General features: G+C 53.4%; 1 protein-coding gene across 1 annotated transcript in view; it reads right to left on the bottom strand.

Annotated features, from left to right (window-relative positions):
* CHID1 (chitinase domain containing 1) overlaps window positions 1-20,446 on the bottom strand; it is a 164,263-nt gene that overhangs the window by 70,959 nt on the left and 72,858 nt on the right. The window lies entirely within an intron of this gene.

Raw genomic sequence — 20,446 nt, forward strand, 5'->3', positions numbered from 1 at the left:
TGTTGGATGGCATTCAGCAAGTCCAAGTGCCAGGGGCTGCACTTTGGCCACAGCAACCCCAGGCAGAGCTACAGGCTGGGGTCAGAGTGGCTGAGAGCTGCCAGGCAGAGAGGGACCTGGGGGTGCTGATTGACAGCTGCCTGAACATGAGCCAGCAGTGTGCCCAGGGGACCAAGAAGGCCAAGGGCATCCTGGCCTGCATCAGGAACAGTGTGGCCAGCAGGAGCAGGGAGGTCATTGTGCCCTGTGCTCAGCACTGCTCAGGCCACACCTTGAGTCCTGTGTCCAGTTCTGGGCTCCTCAGTTTCAGAAGGACATTGAGAGACTTGAAGGTGTCCAGAGAAGGGCAACAAGGCTGGGGAGGGGTCTGGAGCACAGCCCTGTGAGGAGAGGCTGAGGGAGCTGGGGTTGCTTAGCCTGCAGAAGAGGAGGCTCAGGGGAGACCTCATTGCTCTCTCCAACTCCCTGAAGGGAGGTTGTAGCCAGGAGGGGGTTGGGCTCTTCTCTCTAGCAACCAGCACCAGAACAAGAAGTTTAGGAAGTTTAGGCTGGAGGTGATAGGAGGAAGTTCTTCCCAGATAGAGTTGTTAGGCATTGGGATGTGCTGCCCAGGGAGGTGGTGGAGTCCCCATCCCTGGAGGTGTTCAAGAGGGGATTGGACGTGGCACTTGGTGCCATGGTCTAGTCATGTGGTGACAGGTTGGACTCAATGATCTTTGAGGTCTCTTCCAACCTTGGTGATACTGTGAGACTGTAAAGGACATCTTGTCCATCCCTGCTGCAGGCAGCAGGGAAACCTCCAACTAGAGCAGGCTGCCCAGGGACACATCAAGCATGATCTTGAATGTCTCCAGGGATGGGGCCTCAACACATCTCTGGGCAACCTGTTTCAGGCTCTCACCACCCTCACTAGAAAGCATTTCTTCCTAATCTCCAGTCTAAATCTACCCTCTCATTGTCAAGAACTTCCTCCTTATGTCCAACCTCCCTGCTCCAGTTTCAAACCATTGTCCCTCAGCCTGGCACTCCCAGCCCTTGTCCAAAGTCCCTCCCCAGCTCTCCTGGAGCCCTTCAGGTACTGGAAGGCTGCTCTAAGGTCCCCCTGGAGCCTTCTCTTCTCCAGGCTGAACAGCCCCAACTCTCCCAGCCACAGGGGAAGTTCTCCAGCCCTCTGATCACCTTTGTTGCCTCCTTTGGACCAACTGCAGCAGCTCCAGGTCCTTCTTGTGTTGGGGACCCCATAGCTGGACACAGCACTGCAGGTGAGGTCTCCCCAGAGCAGAGCAGAGGGGCAGGATGCCCTCTTCCTATCTCTGGCCACACTGCTTTGGCTGCAGCCCAGGCTGCCCTTGGCTTTCTGTGCTGCCAGTGCCCATTGCTGTCTCCTGTCCAGCTTCTGCCCCATCAGCATCCCCAAGGCCTTCTCTGCAGGGCTGCTGTCACTTGCAAGCATGGAAAATGGCATGCTTCAGAGGTATTTCACCCATTGCTCCTCTCATGTAGATATATTTGCCAGCAAGGAAGTAATTTGCTTTCCACAAGTGCTGATGAGAAGCTGAGGATCAAACTTGACTCCAGCTAAAAACCAAAAGCTGTTCTGCAAAATTCAGTTTCAAATCCCCCCTGAACAATGCTATTCTCTTACTTGCAAGCCAACATATTTCCCAGTGGGTTTCTGGAGTCATCACACATCACCTTTCCTTCCACTGCCACACATCTGTCTGGACATTCTGCTGTGCAACAGAAGTGCTGCTGTGTTTGGAGCTAAATTCCACTCTACTGGTTCACAGTCTCACAGCATCACCAAGGTTGGAAGAGACCTCGAGGATCATCCAGTCCAACCTGGCACCACAGACCTCATGACCAGACCATGGCACCAAGTGCCACATCCAATCCCTTCTGGAACACCTCCAGGGATGGAGACTCCACCACCTCCCTGGGCAGCACATCCCAATGGCTAACAACTCTCTCTGGGAAGAACTTTCTCCTCACCTCCAGCCTGAACCTCCCCTGGTGCAGCTTGAGACTGTGTCCTCTTGTTCTGGTGCTGGTTGCCAGAGAGAAGAGCCCAACCCCCACCTGGCTCCAACCTCCCTTCAGGGAGTTGTAGAGGGCAATGAGGTCTCCCCTGAGCCTCCTCTTCTGCAGGCTAAGCAACCCCAGCTCCCTCAGCCTCTCCTCACAGGGCTGTGCTCCAGACCCCTCCCCAGCCTTGTTGCCCTTCTCTGGACACCTTCAAGTCTCTCAATGATCTTCTTAAACTGAGGAGCCCAGAACTGGACACAGGACTCAAGGTGTGGCCTAACCAATGCAGAGCACAGGGCACAATGACCTCCCTGCTCAAGCTGACCATGCCATTCCTCATGCAGGCCAGGATGCCCTTGGCCTGCTTGGCCCCCTGGGCACACTGCTGGCTCATGTTCAGGCAGCTGTCAATCAGCACCCCCAGGGCCCTCTCTGTTTGGCAGCTCTCAGCCACTCTGCCCCCAGCCTGTAGCTCTGCCTGGGGTTGTTGTGGCCAAAGTGCAGCCCCTGGCACTTGGACTTGTTGAATGCCATCCTGTTGGCCTCTGCCCATCTGCCCAGCCTGGCAAGGTCCCTCTGCAGAGCCCTTCTGCCCTCTAACTGACCAACATCTGCTCCCAGCTTGGTGTCAACTGCCAGTGTACTGCTGATGGACTCAATGCCCTCCTCCAGATCATCAATGAAGATGTTAAAGAGGCTGGGGCCCAGCACTGCTCCCTGGGGCACACCACTGGTGCCTGGCTGCCAGCTGGCTGTGGCACCATTCCACCACCACTCTCTGGGCTCAGCCTCCAGCCAGTTCCTAACCCAGCTCAGAGAGCTGCTGTCCCAGCCAGGGGCTGACAGCTTGGCCAGCAGTTTGCTGTGGGGGATGGTGTCCAAGGCCTTGCTGCAGCCCAGGCAGACCACATCCACAGCCTGCCCCACAGCCCCCAGGCAGTCACCTGGGCAGGGAAGGAGCTCAGGTTGGAGAAGCAGGGCCTGCCCTTCCTAAATTTATGCTGGCTGGGCCTGAGCCCTTGGCCATCCTTCAGGTGCAGTTATTGCCCCCAGGATAATCTGCTCCATCACCTTCCCTGGCACTGAGCTCAGGCTGCCAGGCCTGGAGTTTCCAGGTTCCTCCATCAGACCCTGCTTGTGTCTGGGGACCACCTTGGCCAGTTTCAGCCCTCTGGGACCTCTCCAGTGAGCCAGGGCTGGAGGCAAATGATGCAGGGCAGCCTGGCCAGCTCATCTGCCACTTGTAAAGTATGAGGATGTGGCTTAAAAAACCCAAGCCAACTACAGTCTCCAGCTTTCATCCTCCTCTCTCCTTTGAATACTACAATCAGTCCCCCCCAAAACCAATTCTGGGAACTGCACCAGCAAGAAGCCAGCACCAAACTGAGCACCTGCCTGAGGAAGCAAATCTGGAAGAAAAGCCAGAGTGATGGGTTTAATATAAAGAAGTAAACATGAATTTATCCAGCAATTTTTCACTCCAGAGCTTGCATCCCCTCCCCTCCCCCCAGAAGCATCCTAGAAGAATAAGTACCAACATTTGTCAAACCCCAGCAATGTAAATATTAGGCAATTTGCCACAGGCTGCACAAGTCAATGAGAGAAACAGCAGCAGAGAGTCCAGCTCCTCACTGGATCTATTAAACTGCTCATCAGTGAGGTCCTCAAACCCAGGGCAAGCAATCCATATTTCTCACCCAAGCACAGAGCTGATGTTGATAGAATGCATATAAAGAGGTGCAGGCACTCAGTGTGATGCTTCTGCAGCCCCTCCAGCTCCCTGACAAAGCAGGCAGCAGCATCTATGAGAGCAGAGTCGTCTTTATCTCATTTTTCCACTCAAAAGGCATGCCCTGGTTGCCTGTTCCACTTCAGAAAGTGCTCAAGTTGACCTCTTTCTGCATTGTTCTATAGGATTTATCTTCTAGATGGACTTGGTGCATGGATTCTTAATCAACAGCCTTTCCCCCTTGAGCATTACTGCTCTGGGACTATTTCACTTGCCAGACAACCTTCCTTGCTGTTTCCTCCTCTTTTCTTGGCCATTAATTTGCACACAAATAATGAAACATTTCCAGCTGGACCCAGACTTCAGCTAATATTTTGCAGCTGTCAGGGAACAGTAAAAGGCTGGCACTGGCTTCACTGGGCCAGTTGACTGTCCCAGCTCAGTGCACATGTTCCCAGGGAAACACATAGGATGAGGGTTGGAAGGGACCTCAAGGATCAGCCAGTCCCAACCCCCCTGCCACTACAGCAGGTTGCCCACAGCCACCTCCAGCCTGGCTGCAAACACCTCCAGGCAGGAGGCTTCCATCACCTCCCTGGGCAACCTGTGCCAGGCTCTCACCACCCTCATGGGGAACAACTTCCTAACATCCAATCTTGATCTCCCCTCTGGTTTTGTTCCATCCCCCCCAGTCCTATCCCTCCCTGACACCCTCCAAAGTCCCTCCCCAGCTTTCTTGTAGCCCCCTGCAGCTCCTGGAAGGCCACCAGAAGGTCTCCTGGGAGCCTTCTCCTCTCCAGCCTGCACAACCCCAACTCTCTCAGGCTGTGCTCATAGCAGAGCAGCTCCAGCTCCAGCACAGGACACTCCCTGTGCCTGGGATCTTTCTGGCACACCAGGATGAGTGCAAGGCTGGAAGGGACCTCTGGAGCTCACCCAGTCCAACCCCTGCCCCAGCAGGGCACCCCCAGCAGCTTGCCCAGCAGCACAATGCCCAGGGGGGGTTGGAAGCTCTCCAGAGAAGAAGATTCCACAACCTCTCTGGGCAGCCTGCTCCAGGCCTCCAGCACCCTCACACCAAACAACTTTCTCCTCCTGCTCAGGTGGCTCCTCCTGGGCTCCAGTTTGTGCCCAGTGCCCCTGTGCTGTCCCTGAGCACCACTGAAAAGGGTCTGGCCCCTCAGCCTTTAGATACTGATATGTATTTCCAAAACTGGAACAATTAATAAAGTCTACTTTATCCCTAGCTTCACAAAGCCTCTTCAATGGGAGCTGGGGTTGCTTAGTCTGGAGAAGAGGAGGCTCAGGGGAGACCTTCTTGCTCTCTCCAACTCCCTGAAGGGAGGTTGGAGCCAGGTGGGGGTTGGGCTCTTCTCCCAGGCACCCAGCACCAGAACAAGAGGACACAGTCTCAAGCTGTGCCAGGGGAGGTTTGGGCTGGATGTTAGGAAGAAGTTCTTCCCAGCAAGAGCGATTGGCCATGGGAATGTGCTGCCCAGGGAGGTGGTGGAGTCCCCATCCCTGGAGGTGTTTAGGAAGAGCCTGGCTGAGGCACTTGGTGCCATGGTTTAGCTGATCAGATGGTGCTGGGTGAGAGGTTGGACTGGATGATCTCAAAGGCCTTTTCCAACCTGGTTAATTCTGTGATTGTGTGTAAGGAGGAAAGTAATGAAGCTATCTCTTTTCCACCACCCCCCCCCCCCCCTGTCTGGAGAATCAGACAGTGAAGTGTTATTTCTCTGGCTTAAAACCAAAAGGTTGATGTGTCTGAAGTCTAGAAGATGTTTCCCTCAATAAACTTGCACGAGTGGCCTACATTTTCATAATCTGCCAGACTGCTGCCCCAGCATCTTTCCCATGGAATGGTCTCCAGTTGGTACAAGCTGCCTCATTTCATTAAGTATTAATAAGTGAGGCAAGAATGGGGGCACTCACATCAATTCTGCAATAAGCACACAGAAATATCTTAGAACAGTTGATGAAAGCCTGCTGGAGCCCCCAGCCAAACTACACAGATCATCACACAAGTGCATTCAGCCCCTGCAATGTCCCAGCCACAGCTGAAAGAGGCATTTGCTCTTACAGCACTGAACTTGCCACTTGCAGCAGCAACAGCTACAGGACAGACCCAAAGGTCACAAAGCAAATCACATCCTGGGCTGCAGCCAGAGAAGTGTGGCCAGCAGGGCCAGGGAGGGGATTCTGCCCCTCTGCTCCACTCTGCTGAGACCACAGCTGCAGCTCTGGGGCCAGCTCTGGAGCCTCTGTGCCAGGAAGGCTCTGGAGGGGCTGGAAGGTGTCCAGAGCAGGGCCAGGAGGAGGAGCAGAGGGCTGGAGCTGCTCTGCTCTGGAGACAGCCTGAGAGAGTTGGGGTTGTGCAGGCTGGAGAGGAGAAGGCTCCCAGGAGAGCTTCTGGTGGCCTTCCAGGAGCTGCAGGGGGCTGCAAGCAAGCTGGGGAGGGACTTTGGAGAGTGTCAGGGAGGGATAGGACTGGGGGGGATGGAGCAAAACTAGAAATGGGTAGATTCAGATTGGATGTTAGGAAGTTGTTGCCCAGGAGGGTGGTGAGAGCCTGGCACAGGTTGCCCAGGGAGGTGGTGGCAGCCTCATCCCTGGAGGTTTTGAAGGCCAGGCTGGAGGTGGCTGTGAGCAACCTGCTGTAGTGTGAGGCTGGAACTGGCTGATCCTTGGGTCCCTTCTGACCCTGACAGTTCTGTGACTCTCCAACTCTCACCTCATACAGACACAATAAACCCTTCAAGGATCTCTTTTGCCAAGGCAATCAGTCATTTGAGGAACCAATTTCCCATTAAGAAGGGGGGGAAAAAAGCAGCAACTGAATGTTGCCACCAGCAGTGTGGGCTGCACACCCACTCCATTAGAGGCTAATCCAATCCATAAGGCAATTAAGGAACAGCTGCTTCAAAATGAAAAGCTAAATCACTGAGTGTTGCCAGCAGCCAGCTTGGGTTTATCATGGAAGAGGGCACTGCCACTTGTGCAACACTCCCCCCTGAACCTCTCATTACCAGCTCTGAGTTCTCTTTCTCCATACCCTCTGCTTGTGGAGACTCACTGATAGGACAGCACAAAGGCAGATGGAGAAGAGAGGTGGTGCAGAGCAAACCTGGAAAGAGCCAAACCTGCTGAGGAAGTATCACCAAGAGTTTAACTACAGTCTTCTGCTTCATAGGAGGTGGCTGAATCTCCATCCCTGGAGACCTTTCCCAGAGGCAGAGATGTGGTGCTGAGGGACATGGATTAGCACCAGCCTTGGTAGACTTAGAGAATGGTTGGACTGGATGATCACAGAATTGTGAGGGTTGGAAGGGACCTCTGGAGATCATCATGCCCAACCCCCTGCCAGAGCAGGGGCACCCAGAGCAGGTCACACAGGAACACATCCAGGAGGGTCTTGAAAGCCACCAGAGAAGGAGACTCCACAACCTCTCTGGGCAGCCTGCTCCAGGCCCCCAGCATCCTCACAGCAAAGAAGTTTCTCCTCATGTTGAGGTGGAATTTCCTGGGCTCCAGCTTATTGCTGTTGTTCCTTGTCCTGTCCCTGGGCACCACCAAAAAGAGCCTGGCCCCTTCATCCTGACACCCACCCCTCAGGTATTTCCAGGCATTGATATTATCCCTTCTCATCTTCTTCAGGACTAATCAGCCCCAGGCCTCAGCCTTTCCTCATTAGACAGATGTTCCAGGAGGCAAAGACCTTTCTCAAGAAGGAGCCTCATATCTGTTGCACAGAGGCATTGGGAAGGCAAAGTGGGCAGGAGGGGTTCACCTGCCACCCTGAGCAGGGATGTGCCTCCACTCAGTCTTTTATTTAAGCTGCTGCCTGGCAAGGGAGGACACAGGATCCTCTGGATGTGGTGTTTTTCCTGGTGGCTGCTCCTGTTTCTGTCTCAGCGAGGGCAGGGCATGGTTCCACCAGCCCAGCTTCTCCTCATCTCCCTCCTAATGACCCTGTGTTCAACTCTGACACAGCAGCCCAGTGCCCCAGCAAGGGTGGCTGAGAAGCATGGCCCTGTGTGACAAAGTGCAGTGCCTTTGCAGAGGCTGTTTTCCATTTCCAGCCCTGGCATTAAGCAATTCCAGAGCCCTGCTTCATGCTTCTTGTAATAAGCACATGAGATGAAAATGCCTCTCTTTGCTCACAGTAGCAGATGAATACACACAGAGATGGATTGCTGCTAAAGGGTCATTTCCTGCTTGTTTCATGGGTTTTAACTGGCTTTTGCATCAGGCTTGAGCAGGAGCTATGGAACATGACTGATGCAGAATGAATTCCATCTCACTCAAACCATCTTGCAGTGCTTACTCTCCAAGAGGGGAAAGCTCCTCAGGTCACAAGGCAACGGGAAAGATGTTTTGTTCCAGCTCCTGCTCTGACCTCTGCCTGGAATTAAACACAGTGCTGTCATATCTGGAGGCATTTGGATCTGCTCAAACAGCATTTCAGGGCCTGCTGGAAAGAGCAGGTTCTGTCTGAGGTGTCACTGCTGCAGAGAGAGCTCTTGCAAGTGCTGTTACACTCAGAGGTAAAACATGTACCAAGTTCAGAGAATCATAGAAGGGTTTGGGTTGGAAGGGAGCTCAAAGCTCAGCCAGTTCCAACCCCCTGCCATGGGCCTTCCACCAGCACAGCTTGCTCAGGGCCTCATCCAGCCTGGCCTTCAGCACCTCCAGGCAGGAGGCAGCCACAGCCTCCCTGGGCAGCCTGTGCCAGAGTCTCCCCAGCCTCACTCTCAACAATTTCTTCCTCCTCTCCACTCTCAATCTCCTCTTTCCCAGCTCAAAGCCATTGTCCCTCAGCCTGGCACTCCCAGCCCTTGTCCAAAGTCCCTCCCCAGCTCTCCTGGAGCCCCTTCAGGTATTGGAAGGTTGCTCTAAGGTCTTCCTTGAGCCTTCTCTTCTCCAGGCTCAACAGTCCCAACTCTCCCAGTCTGTCCATATAGGGGAGGTTCTGCAGCCCTCTGAGCATCATTGTAGCCTCCTCTGGAGCCTCTCCAGCAGCTCCAGGTCCTCCTTGTGCTGGGGGCCCCAGAGCTGGAGGCAGTGCTGCAGGTGGGGGCTGAGCAGAGCAGAGCAGAGGGGCAGAATCCCCTCCCTGTGTTGCTCTCTCCCTGCTCTGGCTGCAGCTCAGCACTCAGCTGGCTCTGGGCTGCCAGGGCCCAGTGCTGGCTCCTGGGCAGTTTGTCACCACCTGACACCCCCAAGGCCTTCTCCTCTGGGCTGTTTTTGAGCCACTGCTCCCCCAGCCCATGTCTGTGCTCGGGATGGGGCTGTTCCACACACATAACACTCTCTAGACACCTGCACAGAAATGTAATAATGGAAGACCCATTTGTGCAGTGCAAGTGCTGCTGCTTCCACCCTGCTAAAAGCTTCCTTATCAAACAGCCCTGTCTGGATTGCTGAAACTGCTGCTAATTCCAAAGGAGAAAGCCCCTCACAAGTTACCATATCAATTAAATGGAAGGGAGCCAAATGAGGGCTCCACCATTAACTTCTGGAATAAGAGATGTTAATTCTTGTGTGTTAAGTGGCCTTTGGGGATTTCTAATAGGCTGAATCCAGCACACTGTGGGATTTTAGCATTGACATGCTTCTAATGAGAGGTTAATGAATCTAATCTCTCATAGCAGGGTAAAACACAAGGCTGGGATTCAGGGAGCCAGTTCTGACAGTGTTTGGCTGTGTTCCAGTTGAGTTCACTTATTCATGAAGAAGTTTCCATCAGATGCTCCACTTCTGACTGAGATATGAAGGGAGCTGGAAAAACAAAGTCCCTGTGGTGTGGAAGGAACTGTCAGTAACCCAAGGAAAAGGCCAAATTGAAATGAAGTTTCATTAACCCTCACATCTGTCAAAGAGTTTTGAAAGGAAGAACGGGGGAAAAAGGGGAAAGGATGAATGAAAATAGCAGCCTGAGACAACACCCATAGCCTCAGCTCTCTGTGAAGAGCATCTTTGCCAGCAGCACTGCAGTAACCCAGCTAGGTGCTGTTCCTCACTCACAGCTCCCTCAGCCTCTTCAGCTTTTCCTTTTCCTGTTGTTTTCCTTCCCCAAAACCCTCTGCTTGTTCCAAATTCTTTCCTCAAGGACTCCAGTAAACTCCAGTTTGCAGGCATGAAAAGGTGGAGACAGAGACTTGGCTTTTATTTCCAGTTTATGTTGGGAACTAATGTGCTCCTCTGCCCTTCTCACCAGCCCTTCAGCTAAATTTCAGATGGTAACCTAACTCTCTCTCTGGGAACAGTGCTGGCTTATTTGGGTTAGGTAAAGACCCAACTCTGGCACCAGGGATGTCCCTTTGAGCCAGCAGTGTGCCCAGGGGGCCAAGAAGGCCAAGGGCATCCTGGCCTGCATCAGGAACAGTGTGGCCAGCAGGAGCAGGGAGGTCATTGTGCCCTGTGCTCAGCACTGCTCAGCCCACACCTTGAGTCCTGTGTCCAGTTCTGGGCCCCTCAGTTTGGGAAAGATGTTGAGCTGCTGGAAGGTGTCCAGAGAAGGGCAACAAAGCTGGGGAGGGGTCTGGAGCACAGCCCTGGGAGGAGAGGCTGAGGGAGCTGGGGTTGCTTAGCCTGCAGAAGAGGAGGCTCAGGGGAGACCTCATTGCTCTCTCCAACTCCCTGAAGGGAGGTTGGAGCCAGGTGGGGATTGGTCCCTTCTCCCAGGCACCCAGCACCAGAACAAGAGGACACAGTCTCAGGCTGTGCCAGGGAAGGTTTAGGCTGGAGGTGAGGAGAAAGTTCTTCCCAGAGAGAGTTGTTAGCCATGGCAATGTGCTGCCCAGGGAGGTGGTGGAGTCCCCATCCCTGGAGGTGTTTAGGCAGAGCCTGGCTGAGGCACTTGGTGCCATGGTTGAGTTGATCAGATGGTGCTGGGTGACAGGTTGGACTTGGTGATCTCAAAGGTCTTTTCCAACCTGGTTAATTCTGTTCTATTCTTGTTGGTGCTGCACTACAGGGAGAAGGTTTAAGCTGCTCTGGAAGTTCACCACACTCAGCAGAATCTTGAAGCATTTTCATGTGAGACATTTTCACTTCAATGTGTCAAAGTTTGTAATGTATGCAGAGCTTGGAGTGATGAAGAGAAGCACTTCTAAATTTACACTGTGGCATGGTGTGGGATTCAAGCTCATGTGTGGGTAAGGTGAACTTTCCATGAGGTGAACATGGGCACTACAAATATATAGTAGAAGTATTAAAGACTTCAAAGAAACCCCTGGAGGGGTTGCTGGGGGGGTGGAAATCACACCTCAAATAAGAGGCCTGGATAAAATAATAGGGCAAGTGCAATGAGACTTACAGCACCAGGCAGGGATGCCACCCAGAGGGACTTGGGCAGGCTGGAGAGGTGGCCCCAAGCCAACCTCATGGAGCTCAACAAGGCCAAGTGCAAGGTCCTGCACCTGGGTCAAGGCAATCCCAAGCAGAAATCCAGGCTGGGTGAGGAGTGGCTCAAGGGCAGCCTGGAGGAGAAGACCTTGGGGATATCAGTTGGTGACAAACTGCCCAGGAGCCAGCAGTGGTCCCTGGCAGCCCAGAAAGCAGCTGTGTGAAAAAATGTGGTTCACAGAATCCCAGCATGGGTTGGAGGCACCTCTGGAGACCAGTCAGGCCAACCCCCTGCTAAAGCAGTGCTCCCCCAGCAGCTTGCCCAGGAGCACAATGCCCAGGGGGGGTTGAAAGCTCTCCACACCAGGAGACTCCACAACCTCTCTGGGCAGCCTGCTCCAGGCCTCCAGCAGCCTCACACCAAAGAAGTTTCTCCTCCTGTTCAGGTGGAACCTCCTGGGTTCCAGTTTGTGCCTATTGCCCCCTGTGCTGTTGCTGGGCACCACCAGACAAGAATCTGGCCCCAACCTCTTGCTCTCTGCCCTTTAGCTGTCAATCAGGTTTGAGAAGATCCCCTCTCAGGCTGCTCTTTTCCAGCCCCAGGGCTCTCAGCCTTTCCTCCTCACAGAGATGCTTCAGTTCCCTCAGCATCTTTGTAGCCTCTGCTGGACCCTCTCCAGCAGTTCCCTGTCCCTCTTGAGAGCCCAGAAGTGGACCCAGCACTCCTGATGTGGCCTCCCCAGGGCAGAATAAAGGAGGAGAACCTCCCTTGACCTGCTCCCTCATCAGCACAATGCTCACATGAGGTCCCCAGGTTTGGTCCATGAAGGTGTCCCTGAAGGCTGCCTGCCTGCCTGACTTCTCTCCACATGCTAATGATCCACAACTGCTGAAATCTGGGACCAGTTCCACAGGTTATTCCCCAAGGCAATCATAACCCCACTCACCCTGTCAGCACTCACACATCTCCCACACCTTCAGTGAGTCCTCTCAGCCTGCCCAGTGCCTCATTACTGTAAAAGGCAGGCTGCAGTCAGATGTAGCTGTGTCTAAAGCCATTAAAAGGAATCCAAAGCAGAGCTGGAAATGGAAAGTGACAGCTCCATTGACTTTCACCTCTCCACAGCTTTATGGCTCCAACAATCAGCACGTTAAGCCCAGACCTCTCACCCACAACTGCTCCTCAGCTGGAAACACCTTGGGAAAATAAGATGCTGGGACTCAAAGCCCAGGGCTTAAGGAAATTTGTCTTTGGCTCAGAGAGGAAGAAACTTATGTGTGGTGAAATGTGGCTCAGTTGGTAGCACATAAGACCCTTAATGGGAAGGTTGTGAGTTCAAGCCTGCAGTGGGCAGTAGTGGCCTCCCTACTCTAGTCATGAGGTCTGTGGTGACAGGTTGGACTCGATGATCTTTGAGGTCTCTTCCAACCTTAGTGATACTGAAACTTCATCTGGTAAAGCACCAATGTCTAGAGAGTTTGGTAAATGCAAGGAAACAGGAATGCTCAGACTTCTTTCCTCTGAGGGTGCCCAGACAGGCTGTGGAGTCTCCTTCTCTGGAGGCTTCCAAACCTCCTGGCCAGGGTGCTCCTGGGCCAGCTGCTGGGGGTGCCCTGCTTTAGCAGGGGGGTTGGACTGGCTGATTTCCAGAGGTCCCTTCCAGCTCCCACCATGCTGGGGTTCCATGATGACCTCCTCTGGGTTTTGACCACTGCAGCAGATAATTTTATGTTGCAGATTGCAAGCACCACCTCCACCTCCCCTGCCCCCTGTGACTGCAAGACTAGCCCCAGTCTTAAGACACTGGACCACAGAGCCTCCAGGCCCCACTGTAATCCTCAACAGCCTCACCCACACACTAGGAGGTGCACATGCCTGCCAGTACAGGCAGCAGGACAGACTAGAGGTCATCCTGCTGGAAAGCAGCCCCAGGGAGAAAGACCTTGGAGTCACAATGGCCAGCAAGTTCTGCATGGGTCAGCAATGTGCCCTGGTGGCCAAGAGAGTCAATGGGATCCTGGGGTGCCTTAAGAAAAGTGTGGCCAGCAGGTCAAGGGAGGTTCTCTTCCCCCTCTGCTCTGCCCTACTGAGGGCACAGCTGGAATGGGTCACTTCTGGAGTCTCCAGTTCAAGAGAGACTGGGATCTGCTGGAGAGAGTCCAAAGGAGGCTATAAGGATGTTGAAGGGACTTAAATGTTTCTCTTATGAGAACCCTGGGGCTGTTTAGTCTGCAGAGGAGAAGGATGAGAGGGGGGTTTATCAATGCCTAGAAATATCTGAGGGGTGGGGGTCAAGAGGAAGGGGCCAGGCTCTTTTTGGTGGAGTCTGGTGACAGGACAAGGGACAGCAGCTACAAACTGGAACCTAGAAGGTTGCACCTCAACATGAGGAGAAACTTCTTTGGTGTGAGGGTGCTGAAGCCCTGAAGCAGGCTGCCCAGAGAGGATGTGGAGTCTCCCTCCCTGGAGACTTTCAGAACCCACCTGGATGTGTTCCTGTGTGACCTGCCCTGGGTGACCCTGCTCTGGCAGGGGGCTTGGACTGGATCACAGTATCAAAGAATAACAGAATCACCAAGGCTGGAAGAGACCTCAAAGATCATCAAGTCCAACCTGTCTCCACAGACCTCACAGACCATGGCACCAAGTGCCACATCCAATCCCCTCTTGAACACCTCCAGGGATGGGGACTCCACCACCTCCCTGGGCAGCACATCCCAATGGCTAACAACTCTCTCAGGGAAGAACTTTCTCTCCACCTCCAGCCTAAACCTTCCCTGGCACAGTTTGAGACTGTGTCCTCTTGTTCTGGGGCTGGGTGCCTGGGAGAAGAGCCCAACCTCTGCCTCACTACAACCTCCCTTCAGGGAGTTAGAGACAGCAATGAGGTCTCCCCTGAGCCTCCTCTTCTCCAGGCTAAGCAACCCCAGCTCCCTCAGCCTCTCCTCACAGGGCTGTGCTCCAGACCCCTCCCCAGCTTTGTTGCCCTTCTCTGGACACCTTCCAGCAGCTCAACATCTTCCCTAACCTGAGGAGCCCAGAGCTGGACACAGGACTCAAGGTGTGGCCTCAGCAGTGCTGAGCACAGGGCACAATGACCTCCCTGCTCCTGCTGGCCACACTGTTCCTGATGCAGGCCAGGATGCCCTTGGCCTTCTTGGCCCCCTGGGCACACTGCTGGCTCATGTTCAAGCAGCTGTCAATCAGCACCCCCAGGCCCCTCTCTGTTTGGCAGCTCTCAGCCACTCTGACCCCAGCCTGTAGCTCTGCCTGGGGTTGCTCCAGAGGTCCCTTCCAACCCCTCTGTGAGCTAGCTTGAAGTTGACATGAAACACCATTCCAGAGGAACTTTCTTTCCCCTCCCCATCCCTAAGGGCAGGGAAATAACAGAAGACAGAAGTGATTTGCCAGAGGTTTGACAAAGATGTGGCACATGGAGAGGGTTTTATTGGTTTCCAAAGGGGAAAAACAGGCTAACAAAGCCAACCTTTGATTTAAACATGGAAATTACACATATTAAACTGTCAGAACAAGGGAACTACTTAGGGCCTGGAGATGGATTTGGGGCATACTTGGGCACACTCAGCTGAGGTTTCAAATAACTCATTTGCAATCATTTTCCATAATGCTGTATTTTGTTCCTGAAATTAGAGGAAGCATCAGAGTGTGCCTTGATTTTAGCCATAAACAACACCCCCAGCAGCACTCTGAGATGCAAGCCTCTTCCTTCTTGGGAGCACAAAAACCCCCCCACCAATTCTTTCAGCTCAGATTTATTCCTGAACACTTCCAGATCCATTGCCTTAAAATGGGCAGGAGCTAACTGAAAGGGGGAGGGAGGGAAACACCACTCTCCTCCTCCTTGCTGCTGTTAATGCCACACTGGAAGAGCTCATAAAAAAGGGAAGGAAATAATTTATTGCCCCTTTTACTGCTGCTGAATGCTAGCACCAGAAACCTCCTTCAATCACCTGCTGCCTAACTGCAAGTGTAAACAAGCTGTTTGCCCAAATCCAAAGCTGTTAATGGTGTGGAACATGCTTGCACTTCTGTTTCTCCAGTCTGTGGAGCCACCACGCTCCACTGCTGTTTTCTGTACACAATCACAGAGTTATTGAGGCTGGAACAGGTCTCTGAGATCATCAAGTCCAGCCTAGCACCTAACACCACCCCATCAGCTAAACCGTGCCACCAAGTGCCACATCCAAGCTCTTCTCAGAGGCATTGAGTGCAGCCTCAGCAGGTTTGCTGATGACACCAAGCTTTACCCACTGGATGAATACAGAACTGGCTTGAGGGCTGCACCCAAAGAGTGGCTGTCCATGGGTCCATGGTCCAGGGGAGGCCAGGGACAAGCAGAGGCCCTCAGGGATCAGTCCTGGGCCCAGGCTTGTTCAACATCTTTGTGGGTGCCAGGGACAGTGGCACTGAGTGCAGCCTCAGCAGGGTTGCTGATGGCACCAAGCTGTGTGGGGCAGCAGGCAGCTGGAGGGAAGGGATCCATCCAGAGGGAGCTGGGCAGGCTGGAGAGGTGGGCACAAGCCAACCTCAGGAGGGGCAACAAGACCAAGGGCAGGGTCCTGCAGCTGGGTGGAGGCAACCCCAGGCACAAATGCAGGCTGGGCAGGGACTGGCTGGAAAGCAGCCCTGAGGAGAGAGCCTTGGGGGTGCTGGGAGAGATTGGCTTAGGCTGGAAGAGACCTTAGAAATCATCTAATCCAACCTCCCTGACATGGGCAGGGATGCCTCTCAACTAGCCCAGGTTGCTCAAGGCCTCATCCAACCTGGTCTTGAGTATCTCCAGGGAGGGGGCATCCACCACCTCTCTGGACAATTCATTCCAAGGTCTTACCACCCTTGTAGTGAAGAATTTCTTCCTAACATCCTAAACCTACTCTCCTTCCATGTAAATCCATTTCCCCTTGCCCTGTTGGTGGACACTCTTATAGAATCATGTCCTGAACTGCCATGGCCACAGGTTTCTTGAACACCTCCAGGCATGGGGACTCCACCACCTCGGTGGGCAGCCTCTGCCAATCCCTGACCACTCTTGCAGCAAAGAAATGTTTCCTCATCTCCAACCTAACCCTCCCCTGGCACAGTTTCAGGCCATTTCCTCTCCTTCTATCATCTGAAACAAGGGAGAAGAGCCCAACTCCCACCCCACTGCAACCTCCTTTCAGAGAGCTGTAGAGAGCAATGAGGTCTCCCCTCAGCCTCTTCTCCAGGCTAAACACCCCCAGCTCCCTCAGCTGCTCCTCACCAGGCTCTTCACCAGATTTTTAACTAATCTGCTTAAAAACCTTATGTCAAAATGAATCAAAGCTGGTTTGGGCTGGAAAGGACCTTTAAAGGTTATATCTAGTCCAACCAACCCCCTTGCAAGGAGCTGGGACATCTGCAGCTGGAGCAGGTTGCTCAGCTCCTCATCCAACCTGACCTTGATCACACACAGAAGCAAAGAGCTTTAAAGACCTGAATCTGTAGCAGGTATTAGGTGGAAAACAAGGATGACAATGTCAAATCTGTGTGAAAAAGCAGTGCTGAGATCTTCAGTCTGCTTGAAATCAAGCCCAAGGTGGTTGCCAGTCTTAATGCAGCCCAGGCTGAGCTGACAGGAGCCACGACAGAACTGCTGGCTGCACAGAGGGGCCAAGCACCTGAAAATCAGAGGCTGAACTTGCAGTTCCAATTGCATCACAGAATGCACCCTCACACCAAGCAAGTTTCTCCTGCTCAGGTGGAACCTCCTGGGTTCCAGTTTGTGCCCCTTGCCCTGTCTCTGGGCACCACTGAGCAGAGTCTGGCCTCAGCCTCTTGCCCCCCACAGCTCCTTTAGCTCTTGCTGAGCATTGCTCAGCTGCCCTCTGGGGCTGCTCTTCTGCAGGCTCTCAGCCCCAGGGCTCTCAGCCTTTGCTGCTCCCAGAGCTGCTCCAGGCCCCTCAGCAGCTTTGCAGCCTCCCCTGGGCTCTCTCCAGTAGCTCCCTGTTTCTCTTGTTGTGAAAGCCCAGAACTGGACACAATATTCCAGATGTGGCCTCACTAGGGCAGAGTAGAGGGGAAGGAGAACCTCCCTTGACCTGCTGGCCACACTTTTTTCATGCACCTCAGAACACAAGGGCACATTGGTGGCCCCTGGGGACCTTGCTGTCTACCAGCACTCCCAGTGCCCTTCCCATGGAGCCACTTTCCAGGAGGTCAGCCACCACCTGTACTGCTGCAGGAGCACTTGCCCTTGCTGAACTTGAGGAGGTTCAGCTCTCCAGCCTGGCCAGGTCTCACAAAGTGGCAGCACAGCCTGATGGGGTGTCAGCCACTCCTCCCAGGCTGCCTTTAAGGCTTTCAAGAGCAGCCTGTCTGATCCAAATCCCCAGCAGACACCACACATCAAGCAATGCCCCTCCTTCAAGCAAACCCAAATGATCTCATTACTGTCAGTGTTCTAGCAGAGAGCAGAGGCACTCAGAGTCTGCCTCTATTAAATGTGGAAGATAAGCAAGCCCTGTCTTGCAGTCCCTGCATTCACAAACATATATGCCATTATTTTCCAAGCCAGCCCAATTTCTCAGTCATCAGACACATTCATCAACCAAAAAAAGAAGTGGTGCACCTCATCAAAACCACTGGAGAAGTCACTTAGGCAGAAAACAATCAAGGAGGGGCATGAGCCCAGAACACAAACCCAAGCCCAGGATGTGCTTTGCTCAGGAACAGGTCAAAAACTTTCCCAGGTCAGAAATAAGAGAGAAGCATCCAGGTGCCTGAGGTCAGTCCATACCTCCCTGCCAGTGGTGGTACTCTTCATCCAGGCTGCTGTCTTGTGGCTCCAAAGGAGGAGGACCTCATGACCTCAGCATCAGAAGCTTCCCAGAGGAATCCCCAGTGTACAGGATCCTCTGGGAAGGAATCTGCAGGGCACTTAGCCAGCTCTAGGCTAAGCTGTACAGACACCAAGCATTTTGAGGACTCCCTTTTCACACTCATGCCCAACTGATCTGAGTGAACACAGTGATGATGTCCTGGTGGCCAGTCAACACCAGGCAAAAATTAGTCACTGCCCCTTCATCACTGAGCATGACTGAGGATGGGGCAATGGGAGGAAAGGGACTGACAGTGGAGGAATCTGGATTCACAGATGGTGTTACCTGCTCTACCCTGTTTGGTCATCACCATATACTGGAGGAGATTCAGTCAGGGCTGGCAGTGGGCTGAGGTCTGCCATTAGTAGTCTCACAAGCCCAAAGAAGGCTTCCAAAGCCATGAGTTTGCTTCATTTTACACTGGGTGCAGACACTGATATGCAAATCTATGAACATCACTACCTTTAACTTCCTGTGAAGAGGATGATGAAGGGACTGGAACACCTCTCCTATGAAGAAAGGCTGAGAGCCCTGGGGCTGTTTAGTCAGGAGAAGAGAAGGCTGAGAGGGGATCTGAGCAATGTCTATCAATAGCTGAGGGGTGGGTGTCAGCATGAAGGGGCCAGGCCCTTTTTTGGTGGTGTTCAGTGACAGGACAAGGAACAGCACCCTTCCCCCTCCCTTCCCCCTTTTTTGTGTCCTCAGACACAGGAGGTTCCACCTCAGTGTGAGGGGAAGCTTTACTGTGAGGCTGCTGGAGCCCTGGAGCAGGCTGCCCTGAGCAGTTGTGGAGTCTCCTTCTCTGAAGACTTTCAAAACCCACCTGGATGTGTTCCTGTGTGACCTGCCTTGGGTGCTTCTGCTCTGGCAGGGGGCTGGACTCCATCTCCAGAGGTCCCCTCCAGCCCCCACCATTCTATGATTCCATGATTCTATGCTGGTGGCTCTTCCCTTTGATTGTTGTAAGCCACAGAAGGATTGTTCCCAACTGCATCTCTGATGGTTAGAGCACATCCATGAGACACTAACAAACAATACTGTTATTATTTTGTCAACATCTGGCTGCCCAACTGTGGCCTGTAGCAAGTGTACTATTAAAAGAGGGGTGCTAAGGGACAGAGAAGAGCCCATTTCACAGCCATATCCCCACCAGTTAAGATGTACATCACAACTGATGACACTTTGGTTCAAGCAGATGCTCTGAGACAGCCACACTCAGCCAGAGCCAACCCCTCCACTTCAGAACCAATTAGCTGCCTAACAACCAGGAGCTACCTGTTCCCTCCTTTCAAAGGGAAGGAGGGATTGTGTTTTAGAGGAAAGCCAATTATGAGAGCTTCTGTGTTTAACATCATGTTTACAACCTGGAGGAGCTGAAATGTGACAGAAATGTTGCTTCTCAAGATGCTCTGCTCTGTAGGCATCAATTAGACTTTCACTCCCAGCTAAGGGCTTGGGCTCACCTTCCCTTCTGACAAGGAGGGACACATCCCATGACAGTCACCCATCCCAGGGGGGCTTCAATTCAACAAACCTCTGGATACACTCCTGAATTATTCAGGCATTTCTAATATAGAAAGAACTTCTTTCTGATTCCAGGCCCAGTTGTAACTTCCTCCTCTCACTGCCATGACTTTGCCACCTGACCCAGCAGTAAAATTCAAGAAGGAAGAGTTGAACAGTTTCTCCATTTCATCCAGCCCAGAAAGCCAAGCAGAGCCTGGGCTGCAGCAAGAGAAGTGTGGCCAGCAGGGCCAGGGAGGGGATTCTGCCCCTCTGCTCAGCTCTGGGGAGACCCCACCTGCAGTACTGCCTCCAGCTCTGGAGCCCCTATTGCAAGAGGGATCTGGAGGTGCTGCAAGGTGTCCAGAGCAGGGCCAGGAGGAGGAGCAGAGGGCTGGAGCACCTCTGCTGTGAGGACAGACTGAAGGAGTTGGGGCTGTTCAGTCTGGAGAAGAGAAGGCTCCCAGGGGACCTCATTGTGGCCTTCCAGGATCTGCAGGGGGCTCCAAGCAGGCTGGGGAGGGACTGCTCAGGATCTCAGGCAGTGCTAGGACTAGGGGGGATGGAACGAAGCTGGAGGTGGGGAGATTGAGGCTGGAGGGGAGGAGGAAGTTCTTCCCCATGAGAGTGGTGGAGCCCTGGAATGGGTTGTCCAGGGAGGTGGTTGGGGCCCTGTCCCTGGAGGTGTTTAAGCCCAGGCTGGCTGAGGCTGTGGCCAGGCTGATCTAGTGTGGGGTGTCCCTGCCCATGGCAGGGGGGTTGGAACTGGCTGAGCCTTGTGGTCCCTTCCAACCCTGACTGATACTATGCTACTATGAAGGATCACAGCTCACAGGATGTTAGGGGTTGGAAGGGACCTCTGGAGATCCTCAAGTCCAACCCCCCTGGCAGAGCAGGAGCAGAGAATCCAGCACAGGTCACACAGGAGCACATCCAGACAGGGCTGGAAAGGCTCCAGAGAAGGAGACTCCACAACCT

The sequence above is a fragment of the Dryobates pubescens genome, chromosome 22, assembly GCF_014839835.1.
Source record: "Dryobates pubescens isolate bDryPub1 chromosome 22, bDryPub1.pri, whole genome shotgun sequence".
NCBI classification, from domain to species: Eukaryota; Metazoa; Chordata; class Aves; order Piciformes; family Picidae; genus Dryobates; species Dryobates pubescens.